Here is a 17,180-nt window from a genome sequence, read left to right as displayed (position 1 = left end):
GCTAAATCATTCAACTTAAGTTATGGCGTCAATAATAGCCCCGAAATTCTACAAATACAGTTTTGGAAAAATAATGTATTGAAAAAGGAGGGTGTGGTCATCAGTTTTCAATATATAACATATTTAAAAAAGTGGGCGTGGTGCGGTATTTTGGCAAACCCTGAGCTTTTGCTGCAAATTTCATGGAAATCGGCTGAAGAAAGTGGGCGTGGTCAAATTTTCTTTTAATAAAAACCTAATTTGGGTTACGTCATTTGATTTTTATTCATATATCTTTATGAGTATGGCAAAGGGAAGTACCCCGCCCCTTAAAAAGTCAAGATAATATGTATCCTATTTTCACCGGGGGCCATCCCTGCACATTCTCTGAAAATTTCAGAAGAATCGGTTCAGTACTTTTGTAGATGTAACATGTTATAAAAAGTAGGGGTGGTCAAGTCTTTGGGTCCCAAATAAGTAGGTAACTTCGGAGACACAACAACAATTGTCTCACAAATTAATTTCCAAACCGATACATTCGTTATTATTGTAAATATAGCATTTTCAAAGAAATAGGATAGAGGAAAAGTACCCCGCCTCTTTCAAAATTCAACAAAATATGTAGCCTATTATCTCCGGGGGCCATCCCTGTACATTCCACAACAATTTCAGGAAAATCAATTCAGTAATTTTTGTAGGAAAGATTAAAATTGAAAAAAGTGGGCATAAAAGTGGGCGTGGTCAAATTTTCTTTGCATAAAAACCTAAGAATTATCCAAATCGGTCCAGCCGTTCTCAACTGATGCCATTACCAACTAACGACATTTGATTTTTATTTATATAGATTTACTTATATATTTATTATTTATTTACTTTCGGGAAAGGCAGAGAAGAGTAGTTCCGTCCAACGCCACTTGGACTCATCAGTTCTCTTTGTTCTTTGTATTGAAATAAAAGCGCTGATGCAGCTTTGGTTTTCACGAAAACCGGCTTGTCTATCAGATAACAACGACTCACGATTCAGTTATTCAGACATCTGTGTATGTAATATTTTCTCGAAAACTTTCCAAAGAAGGCTGCGTGTTGGAAATTCACTATAGGGTTTGGGAATAGGTATAATTTTTGCATGTTTCCATTTAGTGGGGAATATATGAAGTATTTAAGAAATATATGAAGTAAGATAATAAGTCAAGGCTGTTTGCATATGACGTAACCATTTTAAAACTATGTAGCACTTCATCAAGTGTAATGCACCTGAACTCGAACCTGTGATCATTCATTATCTAGCCACAGAGTCGATTTCAAATCCATAGATAAAATTGCACACTGATAAAGTGGGTACATTAATGAAGGTACTGTTTAATTCGTCTATATTTCCATGGATGTGAGTAGCAGATTTTGTTTTACCCATACTAATCTCGTCAGCAACTTTCCATTTACTTTCGGAGTCGATTGCAGAACAAAACTTGGTAGAATAATATTCAGTCTTCGCAGTTTGTATGTGCTTATTGGCTTCTCATCTTGCAGACCGGAATTCCTGATAAAGTTCTGGTGTTTTAAAGCGCTTCAATCTTGAATATGCTAGGTGTCTGTCATTAATAAATGCATTTATGAAGGAGTTAAAACTAGGCTTACTATTTTGTTTTGACACTTAGACTTCAGGGGGACTGTCTCATTATATAGCCATATTATGGTTGAGGGTATAATAATATAAGCGTTTGAGTTGCAATTTTTTAAATTAGCCTGTATGCACAATAAATATGAGTTTGGTGTTTTACTCTCTGGGAAAATGTTCGTACTTAATTAAGATTTTTTTATTATTTTTTATGCTCTTTAAGAGATGTTGTCCCGCAGCATTTGTCGTTGCAACTTCTGTAATAATATATCATACTTATTTTACGATTTTTTTACAAACTATTTAAATAATTTATTTACCCATTTTTACCCAATTTAACGCTTTTAAAGGGTATTTACCCATTTCCAATCTCTACAAATTAAAAGCCTCAATGTCTGCAACCGATTTTGTACCCTCAGCATTTATGCTAACGAGGGCAAATTGTGCTTCATCGAAATAGTGGTTTTAGACCCCAAGTATGTTTGGACGAAATCCGTTTCAGACAATTTGGAGTCGATTTACAATGTCCGTCTGTCTGTCTGGCTGGTGCGCACGACAACTCTCGAACGGATTAACCAATTTGGCTTTCGTAATATTTCGTTCAAACCTAGTACAAGTTTGAGGATTTGCCATATCGGCCCACTACCGCGGCTACCTACCCCACAAAAGTTCAAATTTATTCGCAAAAATTACGGGCACGATAACTCTCAAAGGCAGTAACCGATTTGGTCCATACTTTGGACATCGTAATATTTCTACGAGGCATAGATCAGGTTCGAATACGGACTATATGTATATGTCAACTCCTTCGGATACCTCCCACACCAAATTTGGGAAAAGTCCAGTTTAGAACCTCCTTCGAATTGTTTTGATTTTTCTTGCAACAGGTTGCACTCAAGGCACCTATTACGAAAACCGTAAAAAACCCCTACGGCCGGCATGTGCAGTGGCTAGAGCGCAGGACAACTCTCGAACCGAATTCCTGCGTTTGTCCACACGTTTCATATCGTAATATTTCTTCTAATATTATATGAAATTCGAAGATGGTGCTTATAGGTCCACTCTTTCCGGTACCTTCCCCACAAAAATTCGAAAATATTCCGTAAAATGGTAAGCGCAATATCTCATAAACGGTTGGGTCCAAACTTTAAATCTCGAAATATTTTGTCCAAACTTAGTAGTTAATGCTCAAAAGTGGGTCCTATTGGTCCATTGTTTAGGGTACAACCCACAAAAATAATCCAAATTTTTATTTAAGTGAGGTTAGGGGTTTGTGCGATAATTCTTTGGAAATTTTTACCGAAGGAACTTCTAGTAGCCCTGTTCACGGCGCACAGTGGTTCAGAATCGTTTTTTCCTGGTCAAAATTCTGTAACTTTTGAACGGATAGAGATATTTTCACAATTCTTTTTTTGTTAGGCAGATAACACAATCAGCTTTCCGGAGAATTATAAGCGGTCAAATTCGGTCTGATAGTTGCAGAGGAATTCAATGTCAAAGTTAAACTTTTGACTTTTTTTTACTATTTTTCATCAAAATATTAGTGTTTTTGTGTTTTTATATCTTCTTATATATTAAAGATGGTCAAACGCCAATAAATAAACAATAAAAATACCAAAAAAAAAAAAAAAAACTAAAAAAAAATTCGAAAAAAAAATTAAAAATTTTTTTTCACCAATTTTTCACGTAAAAAAATACAAAAAAATTAAATTTTTTCAAAAATTAAAATAAAATGCTCCTTGGGTTTTCATAAAACTTATATAACTCATATGAAAACTCATAAACTCCAAAAAATGTTAATTTGTGTAAAAAAGCTGTAATTCATATGGGATTTGGTATAAAACATACATTTTTACCCATGTAATTTCAATAAATTTAAAAAAGTGTTAAACGGACGGATCTGGACCGGAACAAAAGTATATATAGGCTGAAAGAGGAGACTCTCGGGCATATTTCTGTGGAAACAGAATATTGTTCCATGTTGTTCCACAAAAGTTCTAGTCCACTAAATTTGGAATTTCATAAAATTCAGTACCTGAGGAAAAATAAAATAGCTCATGTTGTGTAAACGCCACGGTAATTTGTTTAATTCATTTTTAAAGGCCACAATCCTACCTACTTAACAAAAAACAGCGAACGCAATATTTGTTATAGTTTCCGAGAAATAGCTATTTCTTCCTCCAGAAGTTTTCAAAAATTACTTATTTCTCAAACATGGGAAAAATGTTCGTCTTTAGAGGCACCCCACGCCCGCACCTTCCAATATTTTGACCTAATTTTTTGGTTTCCTTAGTTTCGATATGTTTACTATCGAATCCCATATAGAAATTAAATATCTGTTACAAAACAAAATTTTGATTTTTGGCCAGGAAAATCGTTTCTTGAACCATTGTGCGGCGCTCTTGAAACAATTTTAAATGGAAGGTGCTTACACCTCGGAAGTTTTTGCGGATGCTGAAACTACAATGTTTATAGATGAGAAAAATTAAAAAAACAAAAAAAATCGCCGGAGCGCTTTTTAAATAAATCGAGATTTAAGTTGACATTTTTAGGGGTTGTTTAGGTTTTCACGATTTTGTTAGAAACCGCAAGTTCTATCAAAAGGGGACTAAAGAAAATGTTGTAGCTATGAAAATTCTCTACATGATTGACCTTTATGGTATTCTCGACGGTTTTACCGTTTTTGAGATATAGAAGTTCAAATTGGGACAATTCAAATTCAATTAAATTCTGTATCGTCCCCATATAAAACAATGTCATGACTGCAAATTCCCAACTTAAACTTATATCTCTAAAAACATGTTACAACTTAGGATAAGTTACTTAAGCCAGTCTTTTAGAGAATTTTCACAGCTTTAAGATTTTCTCAGGTCCCATATCGATAAGACTTACCGTATTCAAGCAAAATCGCGAAACCCTAACAAAAAAAACCTAAAAATGTAAACTGAGCTTCATTATCTCAAAAATGGTACAGGCTGGGAACAAATGACAAATGACAAATCCTATAGAGAATTTTCACAGCTACAACATTTTCTTTAGCTCCATTTCGATTGGACTTGCGGTTTCCAAGCAAAATCGTGAAAACCAAAAAACCACCTAAAAATGAGAATTTTGACCGCGATTTATTCAAAAATCCCTACAGCGATTTTTTCTTGTTTTTGGATTTTTCTCATCTATGATTCACAAAAACTTTCCCTGTGTAAGCGGTTTTCATCAAAAGTTAGTTAAGACGCACCCTTCATGACATTGTTTTGTAAGGGGGCGATACAGTCAGTGCATTGTCCCAATTTGAACTTCTATAACTCAAAAATGGTAAAAACTACGAAAATACCATAAAGGTCGATCTTTTATGGAATTTTCATAGCTACAATATTTTCTTTAGTACCATTTTGACAGGACTTGCGGTTTCTAAACAAAATTGTGAAAACCTAAACAACCCTTAAAAATGTTAACTTTAATCGCGATTTATTTAAAAAGCGCTCCGGCGTTTTTTTTTTGTTTTTGGATTTTTCTCATCTATGAACATTGTAGTTTCAGAATCCGCAAAAACTTTCAAGGTGTAAGCACCTTCCATTTAAAATTGTTTCAAGAGCACCGTGTGTTTACATCGATATGATTTTTTTCGTGGGCAAGTCCATGTTTTCTGATATATTGGTCCTATCGAGAGGAATGACTCCCAAAATAAGACACACTTCCAAAATGGAATATGTCGGTCCATGTTTTCAGGTAGCCCCCATGAAAAACTTATGAGATTTTATCCTAATCCATATCTTTGGCGGCAAGTTCATACTCCCAATATTCTGAAGACCCCCTAAATACATACGTTTTTTGGGAAAAAGGTGTTTCAATTCACACAGGATGGCGGCATACCTCTGTTGTTCCTAAGGCAATAAACGATAATCGCACTCATGGTGAATTTACAAGGTGACACATAAATCATCTGATTTTCTCTAAACTGTCAAACACTTTTTACAGTCGAAATTCTCATATAACGGTGGTTATCTACTTTCATTATCTACAGGCTTCTTCCTCTCTGGGACCCTCATCAATCCACAAAATTTTGTGACGATCCGATCAAAATTGCGACCTGTAGTGTGAGTAAAAAGTTTTGATGGACAGACGGAAACGCACATAGACAGATCGACTCAGCTCGAGACGATATAAGTATAGGTCTACATCCATTATTTCGATGTTTTACAAACTTGTGTACGGAGATATTTTTATACCCTCCACCATATGGAGGGTATAATTAAATTTGTCATTCCGTTTGTACCACATCGAAATATTCGTCGGAGACCCTATAAAGTATATATATTATTGATCAGCATAAAATTCTATGTCAATTTGACCATGCCCGTCTGTCTGTTGACATCAAGATACAGCTTGCAATTTTAAAGATAAAGAGTCAAAATTTGGTACAGAAGTTTTTATTACTTGCAGTATGGTTGGTCTTGAAATTTGGTATTTAGACTTCGTTGGGGGTACTCAAACCTCCCCTTTAAATTTGTCGGTATAAAACCACGCCTTCATATAGCCCCCATGGAAAGGTACCTCCCGATTTTTCGTATTTTGAAGGTTGTGTCTTCAATATTCCACCAAAATGGCTGAAATTTGGTATTTAGTCTTCAATGTGATATAAAACTGTTCGCCAGAAATATGTCTGTACAGGTCCACGCTTTCATATTTCCCCATTTCTGACTAAAATTCGTCGGTATAGGTCCACGTTTCGATATAGCCCCCATAGAGCGGTACCTCATGATTTTCGTAATACTAAAGATTGTAACGTCAATATCCAACCGAAATGGCTGAAATTCGTTATTTCGTCTTCCAAGAGTTATAAAATATTCCAGAAGAGTATTATCCTATATCCCCATAGAAGCGTACTTCTTGATTTTTGGTATTTTTTTAAGTTTTAGCCACATTCTCTTACAGATATATAGGAAATCTGGTATTTAGTCTGCTTTGAACCTAAAAACTTTCCGTCAGAAATTTGTCGGTATAGATCGACGTTTTGAAATAGCCCCCATAGAATGGTGCCTCACATTGTTTTACTGAAATTGCTGAAATTTAGTATTAAGTCTTCTTCCTACATGAAAGGAAATTAATTATTCCACTTTACTTCAATACAACTTGTGGTGGAGGGTATAACAAGTTCGGCCCGGCCGAACTTAACGCCGTTTTTACTTGTAAACCATTTTTATGGATAAGTGGTAACCACTGGGAACAATAAATTTTGTTCGTAAATTTGAAAAAAAAACTTGAAATCAGGCGGTACCGTTATATGGGGCTATACAAATACGTAGACCGATATAGCCCATCTTCGAATTTAGCCTGCCAGCAAACAAAACATGCGCCTTTCCAACATTTCAGCGTCCTATCTCGACAGACGGATCGACGGACGGACGGAAATGCATAGATCGACTCTGAGTTGTACCCTGATGAAGAATATACTTTATAGGGTCACAATTGATTATTGCAATGCGTTACAAAAGGAAAAATAAAGTTAATATGCCCACCATACTATGATGGAGCGTATAAAAACCATTGAATATTTTTGCATTTTTACTCTTAGTCATACAAATACTTGTTTTAGAAGAATGTTAATTTCATCCTGTCTCACTGTAGCTCCTACTTAATTTTACATGTTACAATATTTCGGTAGTCAGGTTAAACAAATCTGAAATATGCAAATATATTTCGCTGTACGCTTATAAGGTATATATGTACTTATTAATATACACTCATTTCTTAACAGATTATTATAAAGATTTGTTAAATATAGTAAAGTACTTCCACTTGCCATCTATTCTCGCTTAATAATAAAAATGATGAGAAAATAACGATTATGATCATCATTAAATTGTTGCAATAAAACAAAAACAAACAGAGGAATTTGTTTAAATTTGTAGATGACAGCCTTGCACCAGCGTTATTATTTTGAACTTGACATTGACCTTTTGATGGTTATGAGCATACAATATAGTATATGAACGGGCAGACGGACGGACAGATGAGCTAACGAATGGATAGATACATTGTGATTCTTATATAAAACAATCAAACCCGTTGTATCCATCACTTTAGCCAGTCGACAGAAAGCAGAAACAGCAGCTTGTTGTTCTAATCAAATGCACATTTTGCTGCCACAAATCTGAAATGTTGGCGCTGTTGGTGATTTATTAAAGCTTCCGTCAATTAAAATGAATTATTCTGCAAGTCCATAATTTCACGTTATGTTGTGCTTTCCTTTTCGCTATAAGTGGGGGTGGGATGGATGCAATTTGAGATTGCATTTTTTATTAAAAATAAAGATTAGTTTTTTTATTCTTTTATATGACTGATATAATATATATAAATATTAGATCAACAATTACGTGACATTATTATGGCTTAGAAACTCCAAGGAGCATTCGTCAAACAATAGTTTACCATCAAAAGGTAAACTATGTGGGGAGGTTGGTTTTTAGATTGGTTTTGACGAAAAACATATCGAAATAATGGTCGTAGACTTATACTTATACATATATGTATAAACCAAAATCAATGTCTCGACGAGCTGAGTCGATCTGGCCATGTGTGTCCGCCCATCTGTCCATCTAAACTATGTAATGACGGTACAGGTCGCAATTTTGATCGGATCGTCACGAGGAGGTTGATGGAGGTTCTGGAGGGAAAGAAGCCTATTGATTTTGGGGAGGGTCGGATCATATTTAGCGGTCAAAAAACTTCTGTGGGAAAAAGTCAAGGTTTTGTTCTAATGCAAATATCTCCGCTTCTAGGGGTCTTCCAGAAGCAAAACCTATCAATGGAAGAAGAAAATATCATTTTTACAATGATGCAAAGTTGATTGGTGTACCATTGTTTACTTGACTTGTAATTACGAGTATCCCAGCTTTGGTTGGGGGCATTTTTAAATAAAGTGACCTATAATAATCAAGACAGAAGCGACAAATGTAGTCAAATACTAGAGATTAGAGTTGGGTAATCTAGTTCCTAGTTCAGTACTAGTTCCAAAACGTATGAGTAACGTCATAAAATTTAACGTGTAATATTACATACAGGCAAAGTGTCCGCTACTTCGTATGCGGAAACGATATAAAATACAACAAGTAAAAAAGTATAAGTCGGCTTTACCGACAGAGATATACCCTCAGCCTGTGCAAATTGAAACAATTTTTTCACAAAAAAATATGTATTTAGGGGGTTTCAAAATTTTGGTCGTATGATTAAAGTTCAAAAATTTTGCGGAAAAGGTACTTAAAGGAATGGACCGACATAGACCATGGGGGTGCCATAGGGGGTTTTTACACCCTTCGGGCTGTTTTCTCAAGAAGTATGGACTTGCCCCTGAAACAACTTTTACCATCGTAATTGAGGCAGCGAATGTAAGTTGCTTCAACAAAAATCAAAGTGATTCAATAGCAGGTCTTAAAGTAAACTTATCCAAAATTTTGTGTGGGAGGTACGGGATGGAGAGGACCGATATAATCCATCTTTGAACTTGAACTAAATTTGGACAAAAAATTACGAAAGCCAAATTTTGGACCGAATCGGCAGATCCGTTCGAGAGTTATCTTGCGCTCCAACCACTGCACACGGTGTCATAGATTTTTTTTGTAACTGTCAGGCTATTTTCTCAGGAAGTATGGACTTGCCCCTAATGAAACATACAGCGTCGTATAGAGGACAGCGAATACAACTTGCCTAAACAAAATTCAAAGCGATTCGAGACCAGGTCCTAAACTGAACTTTTCCGAAATTTTGTGTGGGAGGTACCCGAAGGAGTGGACCGATTGAGTCCATATTGGAACCTCATCTAAGTTTGATAGAAATTACACGATGTGTAAAGTTTTGCGACAATTTTTGAACATTTGTGGGAGAGGTACCTGAAGGAGTGGACCTATATGACCCATCTTCGAACTTAAATCGAATCTGGACAAAATATTTCGATACCCAAAATTTGAACCGAATCGATTGATCCGTTCGAGAGTTATCGTGCGCACCAGCCAGACAGACGGACAGACAGACAGACAGACGGACGGACATTGCTAGATCTACTCAAAATTGTCTGAAACGGATATCGTACAAACATACTTGGGGTCTAAAACCATTATTTCGATGAGGCACATTTTTGGTCGTATCAAAGTGTAAATACCCTCTTTAGCCTAAAGGCTGAGGGTATAAATAAAAAATATTTAATATGAAAAAGGTGAACAGTGAAAAGTTTGTTGTACTAATACCAATTTTAATTAATATTAATTTTTATTTAAGTTCTGTGTGTGATTGTAAAACAACAGGACCCCGATATTCATCAACAAATATATAGCATTTCGAACCACAGGAGATTCCTGAACTTTTTCTGATAATTTCAGGATAATCGGTTCAGTAGTTTTGTAGATATATCATATTCAAAAACGTGGGCGTGGTCAATTTTTCTTTCCATTAAAACTAAAGTAGAGCTATGACGTATATTTAAAAAAACTACATTTGATTTTTGTTTAAAAAGATTTGAAAATTAGTCGTGGTCGTGTCTTTAGGCCCCAAATAAGTACGTAAACAGGATACACAACCACAAGTGTCTAACAAATTAATTTTCAAACCAACACATTCCTAATTATTATAAATATAACATTTAAAAAAGAATAGGGTATTAGGAAAGTGTGGTCAAATTTACTTTGCCTAAACACCTAAGTTGGGTAATGTAAAGCCGTTCTCAACTGATGTCATTACCAACGAACGACATTTGATTTTTATTTATAAAGATTTACAATTTTTTAGAAAAACGTTGTATTTAGTAAAACTGTGAAAATATTTTTTTAAAAAATCGTGCGATGTTTTTCAACAGTATTTGTGCCTGAGGCGCTTTTCGCTTTTATTAAATTATTTGCAATTTTTTAGAAAAACATTGTATTTTCTAAAATTGTGAAAAGACTTTGTAAAAAATCGCGCTATTTTTATACCCTCAGCCTTAGGGCTAAAGAGGGTATTTACACTTTGATACGACCAAAAATGTGCCTCATCGAAATAATGGTTTTAGACCCCAAGTATGTTTGTACGATATCCGTTTCAGACAATTTTGAGTAGATCTAGCAATGTCCGTCCGTCTGTCTGTCTGTCCGTCTGTCTGTCTGGCTGGCTGGTGCGCACGATAACTCTCGAACGGATCAATCGATTCGGTTCAAATTTTGGGTGTCGAAATATTTTGTCCAGATTTGATTTAAGTTCGAAGATGGTCCATATAGGTCTACTCCTTCAGGTACCTCCCCCACAAAAGTTCGAAAATGTTCGGAAAATTTCTGCGTACGATAACTCTTGAAGGGAGTAACCGATTTGATCCATACTTTGCCCATCGTAAAATGTGTAGCAGACTTAGATAATGTTTCAATATAGACTCAATCGGCCCACTCCTTCGGGTACCTCCCACACAAATTTTCGGAAAAGTTCAGTTTAGGACCATCTCTCGAATCGCTCTGATTTGTTTGTTTTAGCAACTTGTATGCACTGCCCTCCGTACGACGGTACAAGTTTTATTAGGGGCAAGTCCATACTTCCTGAGAAAATAGCCTAAAAGTTGCAAAAAAAAACCTGTGACACCGTGTGAGGTGGTTGGAGCGCAAGATAACTCTAGAACGGATCTGCCGATTCGGTCCAAAATTTGGCCTTAGTAATATTTTGTCCAAACATGGTTTAAGTTTGAAAAGATGCCATATATGTCCACTCTTTCAGGTACCTCCCCCACAGAAGTTCAAAACTGTTCGGAAAATGTGTTCATACGGTAACTCTTGAAGGGAGTGGCCGAATTGGTCCATTCTTTACACATCCTAATATATCTACTAGAAATAGAATTTGGCCTTAGTAATATTTTGTCCAAACATGGTTTAAGTTTGAAAAGATGCCATATATGTCCACTCCTTCAGGTACCTCCCCCACAGAAGTTCAAAACTGTTCGGAAAATGTGTTCATACGGTAACTCTTGAAGGGAGTGGCCGAATTGGTCCATTCTTTACACATCCTAATATATCTACTAGAAATAGATCAGGTTCAAATATGGACTATATTTGTCCACTCCATCCGGTACCTCCCACACAAAATTTCGGATAAGTTCACTTTAAGACCTGCTATCGAATCACTTTGATTTTTGGTGAAGCAACTTGCATTCGCTGCATCAATTCCGATGGCAAACGTTTTTTCAGGGGCAAGTCCATACTTCTTGAGCAAACATCCCGAAGGGTGTAAAAACCCCCTATGGCACCATATGTAGTGGCTGAAGATGTAGATGTAGATCCATTTCTTTTAATATCTCCTCCTCAAAACTTTTGATCTCTAATCCTAATGAACATTTTTGTCGGTTCAAATTCCCAAAATTTTTAAAGACCCCAAAATTTCAATATATACAGGCTGAGGGTATATCTCTGTCGGCAAAGCCGACTGATACTTTTTTACTTGTTCAAAAACATTTTCGTCTGCGGCGCTTTTCGGTTTTATAAAAGTATTTGAAATTTGTTGAAAAACGTTGTATTTGTAAATCTGTGAAAATATTTTTGTATGAAATCGTGCAATTTTTTCAAAAATATTTTCGGCTGCGGCTCTTTTCTGTTGTATAAAAGTACTAGCGGACCCCGGTCCGCGTTGCTGGATTAATAATTAATACTGTTTAGGATTTATTATCGTCCATGTCCCCTGTCTTTATCCTAAAGCGATCTAATTATAAAAGTTAAAAAATGGTCAAGTCGAATTCTCCCGCTTATTGAGACTTATATGTTCTAGTTTTTCATGGCTGATGGACCGTTGAACCTCACCATTTAAGGACATTTGTAAATACATCGTTTTTCTTGATCGGAGGCGCATGCAGGCCGATGCACTCATAAGTTTAGAAATATCGTAGTACCTTCCAATCGGATAACCCGCAATACCAAATTTCAGTCATTTCGGGAATATAATGTGGTTTTGGGGTCGCGATTTCCCGGCCCGGAATTTTCCACGAATTTCCCAAATCTTAGGACATAATTTCTACGGATTTGTTTAGGAATATGCATGTGCATTTTTGCATATAAGGCATATATTTCTTATAGTTATTTAATGTTGGAAATACTTATCTAATTTGCAGTTCTGGCTCAACTACATATTGGACAAGGATTGATTGTGATAGAGAACCGTACACACGGCAACGTTTCACCTGTAAAGTCTACCAAACTAATCCTAGAAGTTTGGAGGCCACCCGCAAAGAAGGCATAATCATACACCTGGAGATTGAACCAGAGCCTGACTAACCAGGAAAGCGAATGAACTACTTTTACATACTACAAAACAACTATTCACCCTTATTACGGTTGGCGTTGTCGTATCCAAAATTGCAAGCTGACGTGTCGTAAAGTCTAATTGGTATTAGGTATGTATGTTTTTGTACAAAAAAGCAAAAATTTCAATTTTTAAAGAATTATTTTGGTAACAAACATTATTAGAATTATTAGTAGATCATTTTGAAACTTTTAATTCAGAAGAAAAACTAACCCTACAGTTTCTACAATCAAAATAAGTGTTTGGCGTAGACGTTTTTGTGGTCGTTGGCGTAGTCGTTGTCGTAGGGATATTTTTTGGTACCACGTAACATTTACGACAACGACAATTTTTTCTCATACAAAATTTAAAAAATATATATTTTTTAATTGTAAAACAATTCGTTTGAAATCATCTATTGAGCGAGAACTAAGAAATTTACATTGCATCAATTGTTATATGAGGACTCTAACAGATTTTCGATAGAAAGTTTGTCATCTAGTAAAGACACGAAATTTATCTTATGCAAATGAATCAAAGTAGTAACATTTGTATTTATAATAGTTATCTTTTTTTATATATAAAACTCAATTGTCGTTTGTTGGTAATTGAATCAGTTGAAACCGGCTAGAGCGATTTGGATAATTTTTTGTGGAAATGTTAGTCATAGTGCAGTTTAGGTTTTTATGCAAAGAAAAATTGGCCACGCCCACTTTTATAAATATGTTATATCTACGGAACTACTCAATAGATTTTCCTGAAATTTGCAGGGAACGTAGAGTGATGGCCCCCGGTTGAAATAGGCTACATATTTGGTTGAATTTCGGATCGGGCGGGGTACCTCCCCTATGTCCTATTTTTGTAAAAATGCAATATTTGCAATAATTACAAATGTATCACCTTGAAAATTAATTTCCGAGTCAATGGCGATTGTGTCTCCGACCTTACGTGCTTATTTGGGGCATTAAGACTGGACAACGCCCACTTTTTTAAATATGTTATATCTACGAAACTACTAAATCGATTTTCCTGAAACTTTCAGCGAATGTACAGGGTTGGTCCCCGATAATAATAGGCTTCATATTTTTTGACTTTCGGATCGGGCGGGTACCTCCCCTATGCCCTATTTTTGTAAAAATGCAATATTTGCAACAAATACGAATGTATCGGTTTGGGAATTTATTTGCGAGTCAATGGCGATTGTGTCTCCAACCTTACGTACTTATTTTGTGACTTAAGATCCGACCACGCTCACTTTCTAATTAGGTTATATCTACAGGGGATTTTCAAGAAAATCGCGATTTGTCTAAACTTTTAAATCTTTATAAATAAAAATCAAATATCGTTCGTTGGTAATGGCATCAGTTGAGGACGGCTGGACCGATTTTAGACTTGGGTTTTTATGCAAAGAAAATTTGACCAACCCCACTTTTACGCCCACTTTTTTCAATTTTCTATTTTTAACATTTCTACAAAAACTACTGAACCGATCTTCCTGAAATTGCCAGCGAATGTACAGAGATGGTCCCCGCTTAAAATAGGCTACAAATTCAGTTGAATTTCGGAAAGGGTGGGGAAATTCCCCTATACCCTACTTTTTTAAAATTGTTATATTTACAATAATTACGAATGTATCGGTTTGGAAGTTAATTTGCGAGACAATTGTGGTTGTGTCTCCGACCTTACCTACTTTTTTAGGAACCAAAGACTTGACCATACCCACTTTTTAAAATATGTTACATCTACAAAACTACTGAACCGATATTCGTGAAAATGTCTGGGAATGTACAGGCATATTTTCCTGAATTTTGAAGAGGGCATATTTAAACAAGTAAAAAAGCATTAAGTTCGGCCGGGCCGAACTTTTCATACCCTCCACCATAAAATATTCATTCCTGTCCCCAACTTTAAGTGAGTACGTTAAAATGTCAGATAATGTACATAAAATGCTTCATTCGGGAGACCCTTTTTATGGTGCCTATATCTAACTGTTGACAATTTTTGGTGGGCTAGAAATTGGGAGTTACTGTTATATAGGGGTTATAATAAAACATGGGCCTATGTTGACAGTTTTTGATGGGAGCCTTTAATGTCAAATAACTCCTAATTCGGTTAAGAAATTTAGCTAGAATCCTCAAAATATCGAAAATCGGTACATAACGTGGGAACTTCAAATGTCATTAACAGCTAGTTCGGAGGTATCTGGGCTATACGGAAATATGAACTTAAATGAACAATTTTTGTTGCAGAATTTTTGTTGACTTTTAAATTTCAAATTACAGAAAGTTCGTCCAAAAAATAAAGCTAAGGTACGGAAAATCGGGAGGTTTGTTTTGGGGCTATACAAAAACATGGACCTACGTTCGGTTAAACATTTTAAGTAAAATCCTCAAAGTACCGAAAATAGGGAAGTATCGTTATATTGGGGCTATGTTGAAAATTGTTGATGCAGATGTGTGGTGACCACTACAACCTTCAAATGTCAAATTACAGTTAGTTCTGTTAAAAATTGTATCTAAAATTGCTAAATTACTGAAAATTGGGAGGTACCGTTACATGGGAGCTATATCCGAACATGGACCTATGTTGACAATTTTTGATGGAGAGGTGTTGTGACCACTAAGAACTTCAAATGTCAAATTACTGCTTGTTCGGTTTAATATTGTAGCTAAAATCATCAAATTACTGAAAATCGGGAGGTACCGTTATATGGGGGCTTACTTGACAATTTTTGGTGGAGAGGTGTGGTGACCACTAAGAATTTCAAATGTCAAATGTTCAAATTACAGATAATTCAGTTAAAACTTGTTGGTAAAATTCTCAAAATACATGAAATCGGGCGGTAACGTTATATGGGGGCTATTCCAAAACATGGACCTATGTCCACTAGCTATATAAGTTTATTGACATTTAAGAACCCTAAATGTCAATTGATAGCTAAATCGGTCTGAAAATGTAGATAAAAACGTCAAAATGCCGTAAATCGGGGGTACCGTTATATGGGGGCTATACCAAAACTTGGACCTATGTCCACAAGTTTTGTCACATAAGTTTATTGACACTTAAGAACTTCAAATGTCAAATTATAGCTAAATCGGTCTGAAAATGTAGCTAAACCCGTCAAATACCGTAAATCGGGGGGTACCGTTATATGGGGGCTATACCAAAACGTGGACCTATGTCCACAAGTTTTGTCACATAAGTTTATTGACACTTAAGAACTTCAAATGTCAAATTATAGCTAAATCGGTCTGAAAATGTAGCTAAACCCGTCAAATACCGTAAATCGGGGGGTACCGCTATATGGGGGCTATACCAATACGTGGACCTATGTCCACAAGTTTTGTCACATAAGTTTAGTTACACTTAAGAACCCTAAATGTCAAATTATAGCTATATCGGTCTGAAAATGTAGCGAAAAACGTCAAAATACCGTAAATCGGGGGGTACCGTTATATGGGGGCTATACCAAAACGTGGACCTATGTCCACAAGTTTTGTCACATAAGTTTATTGACACTTAAGAACTTCAAATGTCAAATTATAGCTAAATCGGTCTGAAAATGTAGCTAAACCCGTCAACTACCGTAAATCGGGGGTACCGTTATATGGGGGCTATACCAATACGTGGACCTATGTCCACAACTTTTGTTATATAAGTTTATTGACTTTTAAGAACCCTAAATGTCAAATTATAGCTAAATCGGTCTGAAAATGTAGCTAAACCCGTCAAAATACCGTAAATCGGGGGGTACCGTTATATGGGGGCTATACCAATACGTGGACCTATGTCCACAACTTTTGTTGTATAAGTTTATTGACTTTTAAGAACCCCAAATGTCAAATTATAGCTACAACGGTCTGAAAATGTAGCTAAAAACGTCAAAATACCGCAAATCGGGGGTACCGTTATATGGGGGCTATACCAAAACGTGGACCGATATAGCCCATCATCGAACTTGACCTGCCTGCAAACAAAAGACACATTTTCCCAAAATTTCAGCGTCCTATCTCTATTTTTGTGGATGCTAGAGTGATTACCACAGACGGACGGACGGACGGACGGACGTGCTCAGATCGACTTAGAATTTTACCCTGATCAAGAATATATATACTTTATAGGGTCGCAAATGAGTATTTCAATGCGTTATAAACGGAAAAACAAACTTAATATACCCTCCATGCTATGGTGGAGGGTATAAAAAACGCCTTACCTTTATGAATAAAAATCAAATACTGTCATAACCCAACTTAGGTTTTTTGGAAAGAAAAGTTTACCACCCCCCCGAAAACAGGTTACATATTTTTTT

Source organism: Musca autumnalis, unplaced genomic scaffold, assembly GCF_047663935.1.
Source record: "Musca autumnalis isolate F117 unplaced genomic scaffold, ASM4766393v1 scaffold_4, whole genome shotgun sequence".
In the NCBI taxonomy this organism is placed as follows: Eukaryota; Metazoa; Arthropoda; class Insecta; order Diptera; family Muscidae; genus Musca; species Musca autumnalis.
This window is presented reverse-complemented; position numbering follows the sequence as displayed.